The following is a 21,186-nucleotide window of genomic DNA, read 5'->3' on the forward strand; positions in this document are numbered from 1 at the left end:
TAAACTGATGAGTCTTTCATCTGAAACTGAATCTCACCCTAAGATTTAGTTGAAACTTTTCTCCACTGTTCCTTGAATGTCTTTTGAGTGACACCAACTGCCTTTGAGTAACACAATGATGTGGCACAGTTCTAGGAATAGTTCACCTAACAGATTGTTCCCAAAAAGCTGTATACACAAGCACCAGAATTTCCTTTCTCTGCCAGTCCAGTTATCTTGCATCTTATCATTGTACTTTGGAATGGCAACATCCTCACACAGACTCTCACCACACTTCAAAATATGTAACACATGTCCTCTATTTCATGCAGCAGAACCCTACTCTGAAAGCTATCACAAAGCCCTTATATTTCAGATACTTTTAACTTGGGAAAAAATATTTTTTAAATAAATACTCACATGAAAATGTTAACTAAGCCTTGATTCCCGCACCAGATGAGAAACAAGCCCAAGAACCATGTAATGTGGACAGCTAGTTTGTGTCAGGGGGAGCTAGCCCTCTGTATTATTGTTGTAAGCCACCCAGCTTAAGAATCTGTCTATTATTTAGTGATATAGACAGAGTCAGATGATTTGTTATGTCTTATTGGTTAATAAACAATAACCAGTATCGAGTTTCTAACACTTCAATTCCGATCACATATTTTAAAATGTAGAAATTAAATAGATCACATATTTTAAAAGGTAGAAATTAAATATTAAGTGATACTAGAAAAAATAATTTTACTCTTCTGATCTACAGGCAAGGTATGAGGATACTTAATCTCTCTACAGTAACCCAAAATACTGGTTGATGTTCCTCACAAAAGGTTTTTACTCCATTCCTAACAAATTGGAGTAAGTGTAATTAGTATGATTAATCCTTCATTCTATTACTTACCTCTTCTTTTACATTTAGTCAATTAAGTCATTGACAATTTTTTGCAGGGAAAGAAACACAATGCCCATTCTACTTCAAACACATAAAACTCCACTTACAACACTATGGTATACTTCTCTAGAGAGAAAAGTTGATTGACAGACTTTATTGACTTCTGATGGGAAATGTCAGTGATCCCCTGGGGGCAGGGGAGGTGAGGTGAGGCAAGGGAAGGCAAGGGAAAGCAAGGGAAGGCAAGTAAAAGAAAAAGTAAAGGAAAAAGTAAAAGTAAAGGAAAAAGGGAAGGGAAGGGAAGGGAAGGGAAGGGAAGGGAAGGGAAGGGAAGGAAAGGAGAAAGGAAAGGAAAGGAAAGGAAAGGAAAGGAAAGGAAAGGAAAGGAAAGGAAAGGAAAGGAAAGGAAAGGAAAGGAAAGGAAAGGAAAGGAAAGGAAAGGAAAGGAAAGGAAAGGAAAGGAAAGGAAAGGAAAGGAAAGGAAAGGAAAGGAAAGGAAAGGAAAGGAAAGGAAAGGAAAGGAAAGGAAAGGAAAGGAAAGGAAAGGAAAGGAAAGGAAAATTAAAAGGAGAGCTTCTCAGCTCACATTGAGAAATAAAAAAACATATTTTAATAATATTTTGCTGACTGGAAAATCTGAATAAAAAATACTGAATCAAGATAAATTTTTTTTTCGTGCATCATAGGTTTCCTTTGGAATTTAGATAATTTATTTGGTATCATAACATTTCTAGTATTTATACTGTGTGGTGAAGTAAAAGAATATGAGGTTTTAGTTATATTCAACACTCTGCCAAAGGAATGCATACTTCATGCACTTTGTCTTTGATAGTCTCTTCCTCAAAATTAGTTTTGATTGTAACTTGATTTAGCTTTTCATAGATCTGACAGTGATTTATTTCCCACTGATAGCTAGTGGTCATTATCAAAAGCATAAATAAATATGTAAATATATATATGGGATTTTGTGTTTTCAGGAAAGTTACCCATTTCTCAGCACTGAGTTGGAGCTAGTGACTGATTTGATAAAAACTCTTTGACATAAGGATTTTGTGCTGTTACATTTATGTCATTTTGCTACTCATGGAAGTATTTTTTACAATTACTAACTGCATTTAGCTATCAAAAACCTTCATAACTTTTGTTTAAGAGTGGAAGGTATGTTTATTTGTTAGTCTATTGTTATGTCCCAGTCTGGAAGCCTCCCAGTCTGGAAGCCTCTCATGGTTTTGTGAAAGGTTTTGTGATCCCCTTGAGTTAAATTAAGTTAAAAAGACAAAAATTACTAGTTAAAATATTTAATTTGCAGTAGAATCAACTTAAACTTGGAAAGGATAGTAAGTGATGTGGCCTCTTATTGGTAAATCTATAAGAAAGAAATGAAAGGAAATAAAATAAAAGGAAAGGAGAGAAAGAGAGTCAAAGAATCTAGTTCACCACCCCAGGTTCCAGAGTTGTCTCAGATCTGGTAATCTTGTGTGGTGGGTGCACACCCAGCAACATTTTCTGTCACGTTTTAAGTCCATCTTATCAGCTGATTTGCATACTAGACAAAGAGAGGCAGGTTCTCCACAAACTTATTTACATGAGAGGTGAGGAAAAGATGGAGCATGGGTTCTGCGTGTGCACTGAGGGGGGATGGGGTGCATTAACCCTTTCATCCAATTGAGCTGGTGGTCATGATCTCCCCATGCCACCTTTACCTTTCCCTCAGTTTTCTGTTTCTTGGACAAACATCCAGTCTTTGGATCCATCTGGTGCCAGATCTTTCCCTCTTATCAATCTTTTAGCTCTTCTTTAAGCGTATAGTCAAGCCTACATCATTTATCAAGCTCCTAAATTAAAGTGTAGGCATTAACCCAAACATATGGTTTTAATCTGTCTATGTCTCTCCACATTGAGGTTTATCTAGGGAACTTGGCAATACAACTACAAGGCAGTGGAGCCATGCAGGCAGATAGTTCATCCCTTAGACTAACCACTAAGGCCACAACTTGTCCTTGAAGCTTTCTGCATAGATGAATGTTTGAGGCATTAACTCCTTCAGTTCCTCGTATCTATAAATAAGCAAAACCTGAAAGATAGTCTGATCTAGTAAACCTATAAGTATAAAGATAACTGAAACATTAAATTATTTGTTCAAAATAAATGATTTTCTTTAGGAAGCCCAATTAAAGGACATTATTTTATAAATCCTTACTTAGAAGGAAAATGACAACTTAAAACTCTTTCTTCAAGGTTAACAAGAAAGACAAGAACTAACCAACACAGACTTTTAACTTTTCTTTGTCCCATTAATTACTGGAGTGAGAACAAATTACTTTTCTTTGGTAAACAGTTGATCAATTGTGGTGGTTTAGCCCCTGCCGGGGTCTGAGACCACGCGGCCGCTGCCCCTCCCCCACAAAGGGAGTGAAATACAAAGCCCCAAGACTGAAATAAGGAAAGGTTTAATACAACAGTGCAATAGCAACACAACAAATAACAACAATAACAATAACAGTAATAGTGATAGCAATGAACAGAGCAAAATAGCTACCAAATACAGCAGTGAGAAGCATGATGTACAAAACCACGAGTGCACATGCTCCGCGCCAGGAAAATGTGACCTGCCAGGATGTGACGTCCGCATGGTATCTGAATAACCCGGCTAGAGCTCCCCCCCACTGCTGGGGAAACTTAACCCTATCCTGGTTAAACCAGGACATCAATACAATTTTATATAAAAACATGCAGGCAAACAAATAGAAAACAAACAAAGTAGACTGAAACTAGGGCAAGTTGAACATTTAAAAAGCAAAACTAAGCTTTTTCTGATCTCTATGTCTGATCAAATGTTTCTTATAGTCTTATAGTGTCAGCATTTTACAAGAAATTCAGGACAAATCCCATACTCACACAAGCTCATATTAGTCACTGTCTAAGCAAAATAGCAAATGCTAGTATTTCATTTCAGAAAATGTGTATGAATTATTCACTGATACAGTTTTGTCTTTCTTAAGGGCTATCAGTTTAACTTTCTTCTTTCATACTCATGTTTATAACTGTATAGAACAGCAGCTTCTGTTTATAACTGTATAGAACAGCAGCTTCTGCTATGAGAGGAATACAAAATATTTTTGTAATATGGCAGAGAAAAACTATTCTTTCAGTTCACTTATATGAGTTCAACAGAAATTGTACATCCACTAGCAAGACCATCTGTTCCAAAAGTGTTGCACAGTTGTGAATTTTTGCACTAATTCAAGAAAAAAGACTTCCTATAGTTTTGTAAGTCAGTATACATTTAAGAAAGGCAACACTTTTTCTGAAGGAACAGTCTTCACATTCTACTGGTCATTCCTTGAAATATCAATACAATTATTGCTCAAGTTTTTCCAGTTTGCAGACTATAAGTCCAAACATTTCAGGTGTTATTTCTACATCCTGCATAAACAGAAAACATCTCAAGTTTTTAAGAATTTAAACATAATCTTTGGCTTTAAAAAAAATAAATAAATAAATAAATAGAAGTATCAACAATTGATGCATCTCAACATAAGCAGAGTTAAATCAGAAATACACACATGTACACATGTGCACACATACAGAGAAATACAATCACAAACATAAATATCTCCCCACTACTGCAACCTGTTTTAACTACAGCCAAAAGAAATTTAATAAGTTGTTATGTTTTAGTTCCAAAATGAAAAGAACCTGAAGGTGCTCGTAACAGTGCTTTTGACTCTCTCTTGTTTGTCTAGACACAGATCTTTGGGTTACCTGTTTTCTAATGAAGGTAAGGTTCAGTTTAAGTGAGATATAATTGGTGTTTAAGCCAAGATCAAAGAACTGGAGATATTTTCAAAGTCTAATGAGGGCTTTTCTCAGTTGCCTCCTTTAAACTCCCCAGCAAGAAAGGCAGAAAAAAGAACTAGTCCAGTGTACTAGAAGGATCACTAAATTCCGTCAGAATAGTTTCTTTTCTAAATTTACCAGATGCTTATATCCATGTTTTATAACTAATTCAGTCCCTAGTTCAGAGTTTGGAACTTTTGTTCCAAATAAGACCTTCCTCTGGATGATCTGGAGGACTGAAGCCATCATCTCCAGACAGAGAGGGAGATAAAGACCACTGCTGTAAAGAGGAGCATGACCATTCAGAGCAGGCTTAAGGGCATTTAAGAAAAGATTTAAACAAACAAAAAAACCCCACCTAAAACCCAGTCCTAGTGTTATCTTGATTGCTTTTTATCTGTTTTGCCTACCAAGCTGTCAGTGATTTCGAGTTATAGTAAGGCATGGAGATGTAGAATTGAATTATTAGGGGCCTTTGTCAGTGCCTGGAGAAACAGATGATAGCCTTCTGCTCTCTAGTTACCTGCTTCTCATGTTGCTAATGCTGCTGTCATTTCTGTTTGCCTATGGCATATTGCATACATCTATGGAGTTGCATAAATAATGATTAGGATATTGTAGGATACCAAGTTTCATGTATTGCTTTAGTCAGTGACAGTAATTTTCTGCTTCAATACTTTTATTGCCATTAGCATCTAATGTCTTTCCAAGCTTCTCCATAGTTAGTGAGTTTAATATAAAAGGAGTCTTTGAAACATTTTAAAATTTGATATCTAACACAAGAAGATTGGAAGGTCATATTTAGAAAACTACTTTGTAGCAGGGCTATGTATTGAAAATGTAGAAGTCAGGCAAATTAACTGTATGAAATCTTAAAATAACAAGCTCTGTAGGTATATAGCAACTTCATTCTTAATCCCCTAGAGAGACTTAAGTAATGTTCCAGCTGTAGAGTATATTTCCTTTTCCAAAATTCTCCTCTCTTTGTGACATGGTAGAAAGATAAATATATAAATATAAAAAGAAGTCAAATGCCTCTAAGGGAAATTGTTCTGAAAACTTACTGCCAAAAAAGTAACACTAAGTGGAAGCTAGAAAAGATATCTCTAGATCCTTCTTTTGATTTGCTGAAGTGCATTGTTCCATTCCATCTCTTGGAAGAGTTTCTTCATGTTTCATGTTTAAAATTCAAATATAATTACTGTAAGAGAAGAATATATGTATTTATTTAGGGTATTACCTGGTACCCAGTGATACGACATGTGGGAATGGTTCAAAGCTGCATCAGGGGATGTTTAGACTTGGCATTAGGACACATTTCTTTACTAAGAGGGTGGTCAAACACTGGAACAGGTTTCCTAGAGGCATGGTCAATGCCTCAAGTCTATCAATGCTTTAGAGGCATTTGGACAATGCCTTTAATAATATACTTTTACATTTGGTCATCTCCAAAGTGGTCAGACAGTTGGGCTAGATGATTGTTTATGTTGCTTCCAACCAAAATTTAATTTCTATTCTACTCTACTCTACTTTCCTCTATTCATTTATTTATTTATTTCACTAAATCACTCTCAGTATTCTTATTTCTTTTTCCTTAATGGCCAATATATCCCGGGGTGGGTGGTCATGGTATTTAATTGAGTCTGGTAGTTTGAAATTATGCATAAAATACTATGGTGAATTATGATTAATTGCTCTGTTCTAATACACTGGAAGCTGTTTGTTTCTGTGAAAGTACTTTTTCCCACATAGCTAAGCCACAAACTGTTCTGCCATAATTTTATAACCCCATTATAATTGCAGAGTGGGAGAAAAATATGCCATATAATGTAATTTGATGCTAGAGGTTACAGTAGGTTAATGTACCTTGATTAAAATAATGAAACATATTAATAGAAGAGTAAGGATCATCCTTCTGAAATTATATGTCACAAGATTTGTAAACCATTTATTCTGATTTGAAACAGAAGAAATAGCTTTATGAACAGCTTATTGTGGTCTTCATACTGTTCTTTTTGTATGAAATAATATTTCAGTGAATGTGTTTGTGTGACACACACACACATGTACAGATTAGCATACATGGAAGAATGGAAATCCATTCCTCAGAATAGGAATACACAGCAAAATCTCCTTTTCTATACCCTGGAATACATACTGTGGTCCAAGTAGAAGCATGCAATTGCTGAAGTCTATTGTAAAATCGCTATTCTTTTCATTGTGGCAAAAATTTCATTCCACTGTATGTATTCTTTATTTTACCATTCCTACTGATGTACCTTTCCATAAAATGTAAGATTTAATTTTGTCCTCATCTATTTTATCCTATTTTAGTTATTTTTCCTTTCTTCCCTCTGCTTCCATCTGATAACCGTTTTTATAGGAATCTAGACACCAAAACTAGGCTATTAAGAGTAGCTTGAAATGTAGTAATAATACGTCCATTTATTAAGACACCAACAGGAACACCAAGAAGACCTTAGTAAAACCTTGTACCCCAGTGTTGTGTGAAACTCTTGTTCCTGTTAAGATGTTCTCCTCTCCACAAAAATCACCCTGTCATGCATAGTCAAGTCTCAGTGCAACTGTCTCAGCCACTGATAAGATTCAGAATGAGAATACAGCATTGTGTCTTTCCCACTGTGTGCACCTCCAGGAGAAAACTATCCAAGAATGCTGCAGCCTGTGCATTTGGAAACAAAGACTGGTGTGCTGCACTGACCTGAAGGAGACAGTGTGGAGGAATGTGATAACACTAAAGGCTAAATTTATACTAGACAAATGAACATGCCTTGGACTGTTCTCTGGCACTGATACCAACTGGCATGGGATTGCACCCATCTGAAACAGTGTGACCAGTGTAGATTACCTACTGAAATGATCTTTAGCTCATGATATCTCCTGAGTCATGTCCAGGAATTGTTTGGAAGAACATCAGTTTGTTCACAACAAAATGGTGTTAGGAACCATGCTAACAATAAAACAGTACAGCTTTCCATGTACATTAACTGCCAGTGTTTATAACATGGCCAGCTTAAATTAATTTAAATGAATACAGGCTGTCACCACAGCAGTGAATCTAAGTAGGAGATGCTAATTCTTGGGGGTTTTGATGGTGATTTCAAATGGAACAGGAAAACAGCTTTCAGATTCAGTTATATTCTTATTGATATATTATTTTGAAATTCACTAAAATCTCTGAAGCAAGAGTTACTGGATATGGAATCTTCACCCTGTAGCCTTTAAATGTTGAGCTTTGTTTTGTTGTCTCTAATATGTTGAGAAGAAATGAATTTCTGGTTCTTGTCCCTGTTTTTATTATGGTAAAAGTACAAATCAAATGTTGAGTAAAAAAAAATAAATGACATATCTCTCTCCAAAACAACTCCATTATAAGTAGTCTGGTGGAATACTATAAAAATACAGGATACATATCAGTCTGCAAATAAGTGAGAATAATCAAACATAGAGAGATTCATGTTTGGTCATTAAGCACTTTTTTTGGTGGACCCAGATAGCACTTGTGCATGTCATTACACCAACAATCTCTTTTTCTAATGGCAGTGTTTCTATGGACAGGGACAGTTTGTTTCTGTAAGACAAGCATTAGCCAATGTGTTACTTGTGACAAGAGGAAATGTTTTCTGGTTTTAAAGCAACATGTTTATTTTTAAAGAATAAATATTAGGTTTAACTCACAGTTATCCACCAGAAACTTATTAGAGGCTGCCAAATTTGGTGGGCCAGAGGGTGTTTCTCCTTTCCCAGCCCAGCAGATATGAAGCTGTTGTGGTTCTCTGTTCCAGTCAGTGAACCAGCTAGAGATTGAGCATCCTGATGATAGAAGTGCACACACAAAATGCACAAATGACCAGCCACACAGATGGGAAACATTGCCTTTACTAACATGTACATAAATGCACAGAACTCACATGAATTCAGCAGCCCATTCAACCTGATTCTCTTCTTCCCCTCCAGCTGATGAGTGCTGAAGGTGTATAGTCTTCACTGAAGTAGTTTAGACATTCAAGCTGTTCAGGTGTTGGCCCCAGGCCTTGTCGCCCTCTAGTTGTTGGCTTCTGGACCTACAAGCTCCTCAGGTTTGCAGTTCCATTCCAGTTGCTGGTACTCAGACCTCTAATTCTGTTTGTTGGCTACTCTGGCTTGAAATTCGCTCATTTTCACCACTCAGAACAGGGAGTGCACCCATAGAGAAGATAGTTAGGATTTAATAAGAATATAACACAGACTGTAGTGGTCAAGCACAAGGCTTAGTGAGACAAACTTATGGACCAGCAAACCATTTATACATAGCTGGCCACTTTTATACCCTTCTCCCATTTTTTTCCCCATAGTCATTCTTCCCTGATCCTCCTCAATTCCCACTTTTCCTTGCCTTTGCCCTTCCCCTAAACACTCCAGAATAAGCCTTGCATATTTCCACAATGCCCTTAAAACAACTCATAAGATTTACACAGTGCCTAAGCGCTTTCCCTAGCACCCCAGGCAAATGGGATGTCACATACCCCTTTAGGCAGTAACCGCTTCAGTCTGTGAGGTGAGACCAGGGCTTGACCATCCTCCTGCAGAGGACTGCATTTATTGTTAAAGCATTTCAATGTTTGTGAATCCAGGTCAGATTATTTTTAAAATCCTGGATCTGAATTCATCTCACTTAACTTTTGTACTTTATGGACCCTCATAGATTACAAGCACGAATGGTTTTAGGGCCAGCCAAGTTGGAGTGCTCTGTTTGCCCTGAAGATTTTGCTGGGGTCCCTCTGCCCAGCATCGTTTCTCTGTTTTTCACAGATCTTTGTGTCTAGTGTGACTATCCCTCAATGTTATGTAGTTGATTTCTGGACATTTAGTCATTACTTAAAAAAACCTGTTATATTTAAATACAAGGATAGAAAGAATGACTTAAACATAACATGTTTGATTCTTGTATTAAACATCCAATGTACAATTAATTAGATAATTATATTTCACTTACATGGTTGTGCATTATTCATCTGTCTCTTAATACTGTAATTGAAACTTTTCTACTTTTACTTAGACTGTACTGTACCAACTTTTAGGTTTCTCTTATACAGTCGTTATACCATTCAGATTTATATAACAATTCTATTTATCTTAATTTACCTCACTGAAAGTCAGTGTCTGCTGCAGTATTTCTTCAGAAGCTAGAAAAAATTGTAATACAGGGGGAAAAAATATATTTAAAAATGTGCATGTATTGGTACATATTTAAATATAATCCAAGCACAAAGTTTTATTATATTGACGTTAAGACTGAAAGCATATATCAGCTCTCATGGATGTAAAAAACTAAAAAATTATAAGGATATTGTATTTTTCTTGAACCAATAACTTGCAAATACAGGAAATTCAGCATTGTTTACCCACAAAGGAAGTACAAAGAGGTGATCTAAGCAAAGCTGTCAATCTACCTAATTCTACTTTGGTACTGTAGAACTGTGTTTATTGGTAAGGCACTTTAATGCTTTGAACCCAGGTCAGATTGAAGTGTGGTTTTAAAATCCTGGACCTGACCTCATCTCAGCTAATTTTTGCACTTCAGTAACTCTTAAATTAGGAAAGAGTGTGTCCATGGTTATCTCCATGCAGAGAATTCACTAAGAGGAGTTTGTCCCCACTTTTCTTTCCATTTGTAGACATTGGTTGGTGTGACTTGTCATCCTGTACCATCTAATACAAATAAAATCTAATGATCTCACAGCTTTCTCCTCCACTTAATGTTGGGGTAGCATCTGTAGTCCTTTATAGTGAGTAGACACATACTGCCAGAGAAAAATTCAGACTTTAAGGGGGCTGAATAATTCCCTCCCAAGAAACCTCTTTTGATAAAAAGAGCATGTAGTGCTCTTCATATCCTGTCCCCAACACCTAAACAGTGCATAAAATTAGATGGGATTATCCAAGTGGCATGATATATAACATCCAACAAGGAACAAGGTCATTGATCCTTTTACAAACCAGTGACATTTGAGCCAGATAATTAAATTCTGAGTGCTTTTGACCTTTATCTAATCTCTCTTATATCTTAACCGTTATAATAAAGAAAACTGTTGCCTGCAGGTAAGCTGTAAAGGAATTGTGAGTTTTATGAGTTGTCTGGTATAGCAGTGGTTTTCTTTATATTGTTGGAAGCCTATCATTAGCCTCTGTAATTATAAACATTAGATGTCATTATTAATACTTACAGCAGTGATAATCTTGTCTTCCCCAACTGTGCTTTTTATAACAGCATACCAGTTAACTTTAACTGTATAGTGCTTTCATTATTTACAGTGTTCTGCCATTTAGATTGACAAAAAATACACTAAAAATAGTGATAAAATGAAGTATATAAATTAATTCTGTAGTTTAAAACATTTATATTACAGACAATACTTAACTCTAGAACTGTAAAAAAATATAGTCTAAATGTTTCTTATGGTTATCTTCTCCCCTTCTTTTCTTTTTTAATTGTTCCTTCATCATGTTTCTCCTTTCTCCATTTCCTTTTTCCCTGCAGATAATGATCTGCAGAAATTTAGTGTCACAGAACTTCTCAAAACAGATATTTCACTCTAATAATGCATCTGCACTACTATACAATGAAGACTGGGGCTGTGTACAACTAAGAATGTTCAAGACCTCGGATTATTTGAAATACTTCATTCTTAGATCACTTCCCAATTAGCTCACCTCCTTTTTGGCCTGCTGAACAATAACATTTTCTTCAAAATGAATTTGTAGGGATGGGACTAGTTTTTCCAGACATAGATATGAGACAATCAGTTTTACTTATCTTGGACACAAACCACTGACCTTTTTTCACTTTAACCTGTGGACACAACCAGAGATAAAACTGCAGCTTGCATAATGATCTCTTCTTTTCTTATATTTTTCTAATTGATACTTTCATTACCCAACAGATACTAAGCCATAGTTATTGCTGTCTTGCAGGTGTCAGTGACAGACATGATACCTAGTAACCATCAAACCATTTGAAATGTTAATCAGGGCAGTTTTGGACAGGAAAGAAGAAAATTTGTTGGTCCTTCTTGAGAAAACAGGACTGGAACCTAAACAAATCAAGATCTCCCTATTTCTGTCTTCCTGTTAACACAGAAAACTGTTTATTTTGTTTAGTCATGTTAAAACAAGGCAATTGATTTGCAACAGTTATGTTAGATTAATGGTTTACAAAAGAATAGTAGTTGCTGAATAATTCTCTGCCAAATCAAGTCTATCAAGGCTTCAAAGAGGTGCTTTTCAGGGGGTTTTCCTCCCATCCACCCAGGAAAGACAGCAAGGTCATCCCTAATCCAAGACAGATGGGAGCTAAGTAATCTTTGGAGTAAAATGTTCTAATTAATCTAAATTAATTAAAATACTTTACTTTCACAGCACATATTATTGACGGAGGCTGAAACCCAAACAGATGTACTACAGCCTACATATGCTGATGTTCCCACCCAAACTGGCCTCCGAAGGACTGAAATAGCTGTCCAGACCTAAGGCTTCATGAAGCTTCTTACCTGGAAGTCCCACCGCAGAAGGTAGTGGTGGATGTCATAGCTGCAGGTGTGCCCAGCTAGAAGAACTCTTCAAGCAAGTAGCTATGTTACAAGAGAAGCTCAACAGGCAGCACAGTATCTGGGAATGTGAGTAGGAGATTGATACGTGGTATTGTGCGCTGTCCCAGGTTAAGCAACAGCCCTGCCTTAAGGCTTCATAAGGGGAAGGTAAGCCTGAGTTCAGCCTCCAGTTGACTGACACCAGTAACTCATGAGATGGAGACTGGACCCTTGTTTCTGCTTGGAGCAGAAGAAAGAACCTTCCACCTTCCCCTAAATTATCCCTGTGTAACAGATATTACACGCTCGGATTATAAAATGAAGAGTAACTGAGCAACGGACAAGATCCAGGAAAAGCTGACCATACAAAGCTGATCCACCCACCCACCCATATTAGAACCAGTGTCACCAGAAAAGCACATAAAGTATTACTAACTGGAGAGTCCTTACTGAGAGTCTCTGAAGCACTCATTCACCATCTAGACAAGTTCTATAGAGAAGTTTGTGGCCTACCAGGAACTCTTATTCGTGACATCACTGAGACTGTCAAACCTGGTGAACCCTAATTATCATCTACTCCTAGTATTCCATGTAGGGTCTATTGATACCATGACAAGGAAACTTAGAACCATCAAAAAGGACTGTATGTCCCTTGGATTAATATTAAAAGAATCTGGAGCACAGGTATTGTTCTCCTCTATCTTTCCAGTCAGAGGAAGGAGTTCAGGAAGAAAGAGACAAATTGAACAGGTCAATGCATGGCTAGTGCCATCCTTAAGGTTTTGATTTCTATGATCATGGATCTACCTTTGAGAAGCCAGGTCTGTTGCAAGCTGAAGGGATTCTCCTGACCAAGTGAGTTCTGAGCAAGAGAGAAGAACCAGGGGATGCTGATGTATTAGGAATCAACAGGCAATCACCTATGAAATACCTTAAAGGGAATTACAGTGTGTTCCTTTAATAAGGTGTCAAGGTCAATAGCCTAGCTGAAGTGCCTCTATACAAATGCACCCAGCATGAGTAACAAACAGGAGGAGCTGGAAGTCATTGTGCAGCTAGAAAACCATGATCTAACCACTATCACTGAAGTTGTGGCAGGTGAACGCACTCTGATGAAGATGGGGCTTCCTGGCTGCTGAGATATGGTGGCCATTGATTTCTTTTATTTGCGTTCTTGTTTTCAGGGTTTTATGGTAATTGGTGCCCTCAGCCAATAAAGGCTAATATTGACCACAGATCAGATTTGGCTTGGGTATAAATAGAATCCCTTGCAGGAGCCATTTTGAGCTAGTCCCTGCTAGAACACCACACTGTAGTCAAGTACTCTTCCCTTGGATTGGGACGCCACCCAAGGAAATTCCTCGAGGTTGAGAGCCCTCACTTTCTAGGTTAGTGATCAAGAGGTTTGGATTGTCATTAAATCCTAGGAGTTTTGTGCAATAATAGTTTTTTTCCTTTCATGGACATTCAGATCTGCCATTTATCGATAATTGCTGGAGTGCAAAAATTGATTTTATCAAAAAGAAATTCTATTTTAATTCTTGTCTGTTTATTTTGAGAGCCTCCACAACAAAAGTGTGGCCGACAGGTCAAGGGAGGTGATTCTGTCCCTCTACACTGCTCTGGCAAGACCACACCTGGAGTACTGCATCCAGTTCTGGACTCACCAGAGTAAGAAAGACATACACTTGTTAGAGCAGGTCCAGAGAAGGGCCATGAAAATGATCAGAAGGCTGGAACACCTCTCCTCTGAAGAAAGGCTGAGAGCATTGGTGATGTTCAGCCTCGAGAAGGGAAGCTCCAGGGAGACTTGGTTGTGGCCTTTCAACTCCCCAACTCCTTCAACTCCCCAACGACACCCAAACCTAACAACCCATTTCCAGAAGAATCTGAAGGCATCAAAGCAAAGAGAATTCATGAAGGATAGACTGTGCATGATGCTTAATTAGCCTAATGAATCCAAATGTCTGCCCACAGATGGGGCAAGGAATTATAAAAAGACATGAGTCAAAGCCCTGGGTGGCAGTGACCCTCTGGAACCAGGCCCCTAGGCTGCTCCCTCCCTGCTTCTCACTCTCTTTTTTTCCCTGTCTCTCCTTTTCTCTCTCATTCTTTATCCCTGTATCCCTGTAAGGCAAGGCTTGTCAGGGCATGTTTACAGCTTGTCAGGGCATATTTACTGCTGTCGACATATGGCTTGCAGTTTGCTGGTGTATGTTGTGAGGTTTGTCACTTGTTGCAGAGGTTGCAAGGCTTACTGACAAAGTTTCATGCCAATATTTATTTTGAATAAATAAAGTTTAGTTTTGTGAATTAAAGAATCCCAAGTGTGTTCCACCTTAATCCTGACCTGGGAATTGACGAATCTGAGTCATCGTCCCAAGAAATTGGGATGTTACAGTGGTTCAAGGGGATTTATTCCTTTCTCACTGTAGAGTTTCTGATATTTAACAGCTGGATGGGAGATTGGTTTAATCTGTAACGATTGTACAACATCTGTCTTGAAATATGGGAGAGAAAAGCCAAGTTGCAACAATAAAGATTCATTTAAGATTATAGAACACTGAAAGTCCCCTTTATAAAAACAAACTGGAGAACTGGGGGATGACAGTAAGAGGTTGTTCTTCATAAAATGAGATGCAATTTTGTTTTCTAAAGGTTAAGATAAAAGGCTACCTGACAGTCAAAGAACAATGATCATGATGCTGCATATTTGATTCTCTCCTCCTTGACTAGCACAGTATTTTACTCTAATAAATAGTCAAGCCACTTTGAAATTACACTCTTTACTCTGTTGAACCACTCAACTTCAGACACATTTCACCCATTACTTTAATTCAGTCTCACTGTACAGAAGACATTGGTTAGAATTTTACTTCACTCAAGACTAAATTTTATTTATCTAAAATTTATGCTAGATATGTCCTTTTCACTCTGAAACAAAGATCATAAATCTCAGTGGTTTTGTTGGAGTTTTAACCATAAGACTATATAAACTTATTAAGTAATCTAAATGCTTGGAACTCCCAGTACAAGAAAGACATGGACCTGTTAGAGCCTGATCAGAGGGCTGGAACACCTCTCCTGTGAGTAAGGCTGAGAGAGTTGGAGTTGTTCAGCCTGGAGAAGACAAGGCTCTGGTGAGGCCTTATTGTGGTCTTTCAATACTTAAAGGACGCTTATAAGAAAGTGTAAGGAACTGTGTTAGACATTGTTTGTCTCAACATTGTTGCTCTGTGACCACCACTTCCCACCCCCAGCATCCTGTTGTTCTAAAGGGTACGCTACAGAGTCCCCGACAAAACCACGACATCCACTCAAAGCGAGAACAACGACAGCCTTGGCAGTGCCTGCCAAGCTGTACCTGCACGTGAGCTGGGTGTGGGGCGAGGAAGACGTGCAAAAGCTGAAGGCACTGCAGGTCGACCCCCCCCGCCAGACCACTATGAACACCTGGGCATGCGTGTACGGAGGACCACGGGGCGGCACATATTACAATGAGCCCCGTGGAAATGGGCAGACTCTTCGGAGGAATCGTGGGGACTGGGACAATAAAAGGACTGCGTACTCCTCTCTTGGTGCCACTGTCTTTGCAACCTTCTTCGACACCTGTTACTTGGAGCTGGGACCTCGGCGGAGCTTGGAGCACCATCACCTGCACCGAGGCCGAGCTTACGGAACATCGTTGGATCCTTGGTGGTGGCGGTAACTAACTGCATCTCTACCATTTTCTTGCTTAGGGGTTCTAACTCTCCCTTTCTTTTTCTCTCTGCCCTATCGCTGTTATCAGTTGTTATAGAAAATAAAGTTTACAAGGTTGTACGGCATCTGACCTCATTTGTGTCTTAATCTCGCTCTTGGGATTGTTTAAGAACCCACCCCGATATTGGATCGGGACATAAAGTTGTTTGTGTACTTTCATTTTTTGTACTTTTAAAAACTATTTTCCTCACTCAGAATTTGCATTTTTTTCTGCTATTTAAAGCCCATCATATCCTACACAGTATGTACATAAAGCTTGATGTATGAAATGCTCAAAACAATGGAAATATCTCAGTTGTCTTCATTAAAATGATTAAAACTTAAGGTAAGTTTTTTTCACTATTCATTTATAGAGCAGCTTGCCAGGATTGTAGTTATTAAGGTCTCTGTTTTCTGAATGCCTTTCATTTATCAACATATTTTGTTATGGTGCATCTATGAGTAAACATATCCTGGCAAGTGGGCTCTACCTGAAGGTGAGACCGGAAGGAAGACCAGGCTTATTACTGGCAACCTGTTTCTCTTTTGTCTATGCAGCTCGATTAGTCTGACTATATTTGTGTAACTTGTCTGGCTACATAACTTGTGAACTGTTGCCTAAAGTGGTATTTAAACAACTCTGCCTCCTCTGAAATGACTAAAATCAAGCAAAGTACTTGTTCATATTCTTTCAGTTAGGAATAAGAGTAATCTTATCATACAAGCCCAGTTAAGTACATACTTAAATTTTATAAGGTTCAAGCTTAAGAGGTCTGTAATGTTTTCCTGAATTGTATCTGTTGTTGGTGCCATCTTTTATTTGGTATATTCATTTGTTTTTCCTAGTTTAACATTGTTTAACTATACTCTCATTTTGCAACCTTCTTTTTCATCTTTTCCCATTGCTAAATGTAATTCCAGAATCTCCCTGTCCTGTTTCACATGTAAATTACAGCAACATATTGTTTATCTGCTCTTCCAGGCTACTAATGAGACACTGTTCAACTGACAAAATCATAGCTGATTCAGTGCAAACAGCAGAAAATGAAGTCTACATTGGAATTTGCAGTTATCACATAACATCAACATACATTTGCAACTGCCCTGTTTAATAATTGGAGCACATGCTCTCATAATATATCACTTGTTAACTATTAGTAGAGGTATTATATACCTCTATTACTTTGGACTATGAATTCTAAGTTATACAAGAGCTTTGACATTTTTCATAAGTATAAAAAATAAATAAATGAATCAATAGGCTGATAAAATGATTGTAAAATGTTAAAAGAATCATACATACATCAGGGTGACAGATTTGGATTTATAAAATATTTATTTTCTGCTATGTGGAATGATTCTTTTAAACAAATTGAAGACTCCAACGGACACAAAGGGTGTTCTATGTTGCTCAAAAGAGCACAGGAAATAAAATGTAAAATTTGTTCCACTGAAGTAATTTTTGATGTGCTTTTAAGAAGGATTAAGAGTAAGCAAAAAAAGCAAAAAAAAAAAAAAAAAAAAAAAGTACAAAATCAATTTCCAGTTCAGAGATGTGAGTTTATTACTGTGTTAGATCACAGGTTGCAACTTTATCTTAGTGCTAATTTAACAGTATTCATTGCTTTCAATGTCATCTTCCAGTTGTCTTGCAAGTGTTATTTTAACAACAGAACTGTGCTGTAAGGAGACAGTTAATGTTCCATTCGGCGGCACAGACAACACAATTTTCTGTATACTGCCTACAGCTTTAATGAACAAGGTCTATTCCAATTTAACACAAATTGTACTTCATGGTCCAGATATTGAATCAAAGTTTTGGTTTTCTTCTTCTGAAAAGGTCTATTCAGTATTAATATATGACTGATTAATAGCTATGATTAATAGCCATGGTTCTAGATGATTTTCCAACCATTTTTAATACATACCGGCTAGACTAAATTGCCTAGGGCTGAGTCCAGTTGGATTTTGAAAAACATGTTAGCGATAAAGACCTTGCTGCCTTCCTGGGCAACTTGTTACAGTGTTTGAAACCCTCACAATAACCAAGTATTTTTTTGTGTTTAAATGTATACCTATTGCCTCTTGTACTCACTAGGCACCACTGAGACAAGTTTGGCTCTGCTTTGCTTACCTCTCCTTCCCCTTTGATAAGATCTCTCTGAGCCTTCTTTTCTCCAAGCTGAACAGTTCCAGCTCTCTCAGCTTTTTGTCATATGGCAGATGCTCCAACCCCTTTACTCTTAACTATTTGGAATGGACCAAGCAAAAAAACCAAAAAGAACAAAAAGAAGAATGCCCATAGTCACCATCATCTAAGCCTCCTTTTTCCATAAGCCTACAGTTCATCATGGTCTGTGTACTTCCTGTGACTCTTTCTTACATGTGGTAATCCTTGGTCTGCTGTAGAGAGTTGAGAATTCTCCTTAAACAGCCTGCTCTGTAGCCTGTGCTCCCATTGGACTTCACCAGTAACACTTCCTCCTGCTCCTGCTCCAGCTTGTGGACCACTCACATGACAAGGGCAAAGGTATATTTACAGTCTGGGGTGGATCTACGTGGCCCTCTACTTCTTGTTTTCATTTGAAGTGTTATCCTTAAAGAAACAAAACTGCTCCTGAAGTCAATGACTCTGCCTGAAAAAAAGGTAAATGCACACGTTCTCCCACAGACATATTTTGTTTCAAGAGAGGAAATATTTTATCACTGACAGCTGCAGATGGAAGCATTAGGTATTCCTTACATGCCTGACAACCTTTCCCTTTGAGCTGAACTAATCCTTCTGCTGTCTTTCCTTGGGACAGGTTCTTCTGGGACCTGTCAGGCAACCTTATAAAGTGCTTTCTAAGCTGGGAAAAGACTGGAACTGTTTATAGATCTAATGAGCACACATTGCAGATGAATTTGATTTCTTAAAACAGAAAAACTTCCACCATTTCTTTCCTAAGCTTAAAACAGTAGGCTTCTATTGGATCATCTGAATTTGCAAGGCACATCTGTGTTAAATTTGATGCTCTACACGAAACAGAGTCATGGTAACTATTAAACCCTGTCAGTAGTGGCTGCTTTTTGAAATACCTTGTTATTGGACTTTTAATGTGAAACAAATTTACATTATTCAGAATAGCCAAACCAACATTTTAATGCATATTGTGTGGAAACAAATTGTATTCTTTTTCTCCTTGGTGGGACTAAGTTTTCTAAAACAACCCTGTCGCTCACAATATAATTTTCAGCAAACTGACACTTTGAGAGGGGGATTCAATTCACTCAGGAACAGTAAAACTGTCCAAATAAGCCTATTTCTCTTCACTGATTATAGAGAGTGACTGTATTTTAACCAGATGCCTCAGCTGATTAAAGCACATTCAAATCTGAGGCCAAAAAAAAAGTCCTGTTTTAACAATTTATTTTGATTGCTCTATAAATTGCATCAGCACAGTAAGTGAAAATCATTCTGCTCCTTTCAGAGATCAACTTGCAGCCACTGAGGAAAATCAGTGGAGATTCTGACTCAAGTTATATGGTAGTGCCTGTAAAAACGCAGGCAAAACTTGAGTAGCACACATTCAGTAAAGGTTTGTTTAAATCAATGAATATGTACTGAAACCTGTGGTGCAATTTTAAATAAATGCTTTAAAAATATATTATTGGAGGCATTTAGAACCTAAATAATAACAGAAGAGCATACTCTTCAAAAGAAAAATGTACAGTTTTAGCCCAGTAACTGAGCAACATTCTTAGGTGATAATAGAAACTTCTGTGTTTTCATAAGTATTCTTTTTGTTTATATTTTTAGAGAGTCCATCTTTATGCAACAGTGTTTTGTGAGCTTTCTGCCTATTTGTGCATTTACAGATGGTTCTCGTCCTCAGAGAACATTAACAGGAAACCATTGGGGTGCTTTTTTCTAACAATCCAAAGACTTTAAAAGTTTTTCTGTTTTGTTATGAGGATTTTTGATTTATAGTTTGTTGGTTGGGTTTTTTTTGTTTGGTTGGGTTTTTTTTTTGTTTTGTTTTGTTTTGTTTTAATTTTAGTAAATACAGCAGTTAAGGTAAAAATATTGCGTACACAAGCAATTCATGTTAAAATGTTGAGAACCATTAATCAGCAATTTTTCTAACCACTTTTACAATTTTGAGTAAAATTCTTATATTGTTCAGAGTTAAATGTTGCCCAGAAGATAAAGGCCAAAATGAACCATTTAGTTAATATGCTTATACATGTTTAGAATACAGATACCATAAGTGGTGTCACATTCCATTTCCAATGTAAGGAAAAGATCCAAAGCTTTAAACCATTTTGCAATATTACTGATTTCCAACTGCTAGATTTGTTCGTTTTTGTTTAAACTGCTGAAAATTAATAGCTAAATATTCAGCTTTGAAGTGAATCATTGGTACTCATTTTCAAACTCCATTACATGACGTACGGGTAAACACATATGGAAAAACCTTACAATACATGCTTTTTAAAAGGGCCTTTTTTGATTGGTTGACTACTTATAGTGTCCCCTGTGTAAAATTAATTAATTGATACTAAATCCTTCAGGGATATACAGTACTTAATTTATGAGTGAGACTTATCAAAATGAATTATCATTTGAATCTAAGCATTGTGGAATACCAATATACATAGTGAGAGAAAGATGAAAAGAAAGCAATACAAATGCACAAATATAATATGTCAGAGGAAGAGAGAAATTAAGAAAGAGAAAAATATAGTTAAAAATGTAAAATGTCATTGCCATGATGAAAAGCAGCTTGACAAGACATCTTTAATTTTCTTCACAGGCTTCCATGACTGTTTATCAATCAAAAAACATTGTGTCAAATCATTCTGAGAACCTCAAACCTCCACAGAATTATCCTGACAAGAAGAAAAAGAAAAGGCAAGCAAACATCCATTTCACTGCTATCCAATAATTATCTGTCTCTCTTTGACATCAGCTATGGGCTGGAATACAATTTGAGTTCAAATGTTAGTTGTTTAAACATGAATAAAGCTGTTATCTGCTTTAACAGATTCATTCAGCATACAAAAATAAGCTTGACCAAGTTGACAAATTTAATATAATTTTCCCAATAAATGTATACCATGTGAACATCAGCCAGCAGAAGGTTTTGTGTACTAAGATCCATA

The sequence above is a fragment of the Strix uralensis genome, chromosome 2 (genome assembly GCF_047716275.1).
Source record: "Strix uralensis isolate ZFMK-TIS-50842 chromosome 2, bStrUra1, whole genome shotgun sequence".
NCBI lineage: Eukaryota > Metazoa > Chordata > Aves > Strigiformes > Strigidae > Strix > Strix uralensis.